At 43.5% G+C, this 3,488-nt stretch overlaps 1 long non-coding RNA gene across 1 annotated transcript in view; it reads right to left on the bottom strand.

Moving 5' to 3' along the window:
- Positions 1 to 3,214, bottom strand: part of LOC103599451 — a 5,360-nt gene extending 2,146 nt beyond the window's left edge. Inside the window, exon 1 of the long non-coding RNA XR_551291.1 lies at positions 364 to 3,214. This is a non-coding gene — a long non-coding RNA (uncharacterized LOC103599451). The remainder of the gene's footprint in view (positions 1 to 363) is intronic.
- Positions 3,215 to 3,488: the final 274 nt, after the last annotated feature.

The following is a 3,488-nucleotide window of genomic DNA, read 5'->3' as shown; positions in this document are numbered from 1 at the left end:
AGACCTGGAGATTGTTTATACCCCTCAGGTTGGAGAACTCAGCCAGTACCCTGATGACTACACCCCTCTACCAACGTGTCAGTGCTGTTTTAAAAGAAACCCAAGGAATGGGCCGGCCCGGTGGCGCACTGGATAGTGCACTGCTTGGGAAGCGCGGCGGCGCTCCCGCCCAAGGGTTCGGATCCCACATACAGACCGGTTCCCGCTCACTGGCTGAGCGAGGCGCGGGAGCAACACCGAGGGTTGCGATCCCGTTGCCGGTCCCCGGTCCGGTACGGGGGCAACACTGAGGGTTGCAATCCGTTGCCGGACACGGAAAAAGACAAAAGACCAAAAAAAAAAACAAAAACAAAAGAGAGGGACCTGGAGAAGTCACACAGGCAGGAAAGAGCAGTGTGTCTTTGGGAGATGGCCCAGAGTTGTGAGCTGCAGAGGGAGGAAGACAAGGCGGAAGAGAGATGTGGGGGCCAGATGCCAAGTTCTTGTGTGCCACTCTAAGGGGTACTCTCCTTGCCCTATAAGCATTGGGAGTCCTTTGGATTTTTAAGCAGGGAAGTTACAAATATTAGATTCGTAAGAAAGAAAATGCTAGTCAGTTTGGAGATGGGACTGGAGAGGGAGTAATGCAGGTGTCCCCAAGCCCCACCCTCCCTCAGTCCTCTCAGTAAGGCCCTCACTTTCTCCTTTGGAGAGAGAACTGCCAAGCAGCCTGGAGTAGTACAAAGGGTGCTGGACTTTGGAGCCACAGATCTGTTTCATTTCCTCCCTCCATGCACCTACCTATTCACCTATCTGGTAAAATATGATTGAGAGCCTCCAATGGCAAGTTCTGAGGAATTAGTGATGAATAAGACTGAAATCTTATTCTGGCCATCCTGGGGCTTATAGTATAAAGGAAGAATCATATAAGTAAATGGGCCATTCTAGCACAGTAAGTGTTGTGATAAAGGATATACAGAGGGCTGAGAAAACTCATAAGAGGGACAGGAAAAGGTTATTACAGTGCCTTTAAAAACTAATGGAAGTTCATAGTGGCTAAAGCACAGAAGTCAGGAGGAAGAGAGTGGGAAAAGAAGGGGCTGGAGGACTAAAGAGCTCAGTGCGGCTGAGTCATGAAGAGCCTTGTGCATCGTGCTGAGAAGTCCAAACTCTTAAAGGCAATGGGAGACTAACATTTTAAGCCAGGGTGTGACATGATAGGGAATAATAATGGGTAACCTTTATTGGGTGCATATCATATTCTATGCTGAGTGCTCTACATGTATTAGCTCATTGAACCTTCATAATAATCCCATGTGGTGGGTTCTATTATGCTCCCCATTTAAAGATAAGAGTGAGGCAGAAAGAGAAAGTCACATGTTGTAGTTAAATCCAGGCCATCTGGAAGGAAAACCAATAGAGACTGTTGTGCTAGAGAAGCATCAGCAACGATAGAGAGAAATGGATAGGTTTGAAAAATAGTTAAGAAGTGGGTTTAGAGGCTTGAAATGTGTTTATGGAGTTGGATTTGTCCATCACATTTGTCTACTCACTATAAAAACATGCCACAGACAGCCCACTGGTACAAGGAACAGACTCAGACCCAATATGCAACTTATAGCAAAGCCTGGCTGAGCCCAGCCAAAATCTGCAGAGCTACCTTAACCAACCTGTAGACATGTGAGCAAGAATAAATGATTACTCTCAAAAAAAAAAAGTGGACTTGACACTTCTTGGAGATTGACTGGAAATAGGAAAGAGGGGAAGTGAATAATGACCCTCCCACCCCCGTTTCTGAGTTTGAATTCTACTCCTTACTAGTTGGTGACATTGGTAAATCTTGCTAACCCTCATTTTCATTATTGGTGCAAAAAACAATCACCCTCAAATTTTAGGTGTGCATAGTATGCCTGATTTCATTCCATAAAGGATTTGGGGTGGCTTATGAGAAAAACCCATATAATGAAATGACTTTTAAAACTATGAAAAGAGGCCCCATCTCATAAGGATTGAATAAGACAGTGCATGGGGCCCAGCCTAGACCTGGTGCACAGTGATCCCTGAGTTTTTGATGCTTCCCTGGTGCCCCCTGGCCTGTGCTCCACATGCCCAATGTTCTGTATTCCTCCCCTCCAAATAGAGGGTCTGTGTTTCCATCCTGCTTTCCTGGCTAAATGTCACTCCTGGGTCATCACCCCACTATGACATAATTTTTGTTTCACATCTCAAAGTCTTCCTATCCATGTCTTTTTCTCTCTTTTGTTCTTTAACAGAGATTTCCAATTTTTGCACCTCCTAGGAGCTCCTTTGTTGAAAACCCCATTCGCCCCATGTTGGAAAAACAATTTGTTTACCAAAGTACATGTGTAGATTTATCTGCCCATTTTTATTAAGCACAGATTTGTGTGTGTTGTGTGTATAGATATGTCAACAAATCAAAGATGATCCCCACACAATAACCAAGGTTATCACAACTTGAGGTAGTGATTTCCAGTTCAAAGTAAAGAAGTGATATTATGGATGGCCTGTACAGCATTCATTTACAGACACGTAAGATTTCCATTAGTCTTTCTGAAATAAGGAAAATTGTTCATGGATTACTAGTAACACCTTCTGGTCTTTAGGATTCTGGGGACCCAGGCTGGGAATCAGGGTACTTCAATCAAGTGTAGGGCCCCCAACTTGAAAAATGCCCTGTAGAGAGCCCAGACTTTCACCTGACTTTCTTATCCCTTCTACCCACCATTCTCGCTCTCTCCTTCCTTTTATAGCCAGATTTGAGGTGAGCAGTCTTTGACTCAGTCCACCTTAACACTTCACAAACTGGCTTTCCTCCAAGTCCAGTTTAGAGAGACACTGATCAAGATTTTACTCCTGACTTTGCAGCACTACTGGCTAGTCAGCAACCAAGGCCCATGGACATGCAGTTGTCATCTTTTTCTTTTGTAACAGCTTTATAAGATATAACTCACATAGTGTATAATATACCAGTTGAGAGTGTACAGTTCAGTGATCTTTAGTATTTTCACAGTTATTCAACCATCACAATGCATTTTGGGACATTTTTGTCACCCCCAAAGAGAAACCCTATACCCCTTAGCAGTGGCCCTCCATTCCCTCCATTCCCCCAGCCCTAGGCAACCATTAATTAACTTTCTAGATTGGCCTATCTGGACATGTCATATGAATGAAATCATACAATATGTGGTCTCTTGTGACTGGCTTCTTTCACTTAGCATAATTTTTTAAAGGTTCATCCGTGTTATAGCATGTACTTCATTCCTTTTGATTACCAAATAACATTCCATTGTATGAATATATCACATTTTTGTTTATCCATTCACCAGGTGATGGAAATTTTCCATGCAAAATTTTTTGTATGGACATATCTTTTCATTTCTTTTAGGTATATATCTAGGAGAAATACTAGGTCATAAATTAACTCTACTTAAAATTTTCTGGAACTGGGCCGTCCCTGTGGCTCACTCGGAGAGTGCGGTGCTGATAAC

The sequence above is a fragment of the Galeopterus variegatus genome, unplaced genomic scaffold (genome assembly GCF_000696425.1).
Source record: "Galeopterus variegatus unplaced genomic scaffold, G_variegatus-3.0.2 Scaffold2967, whole genome shotgun sequence".
Lineage (NCBI taxonomy): Eukaryota > Metazoa > Chordata > Mammalia > Dermoptera > Cynocephalidae > Galeopterus > Galeopterus variegatus.
Note: the sequence above shows the minus strand (reverse complement) of the source record. Positions and strands in the feature narration are given on the sequence as shown.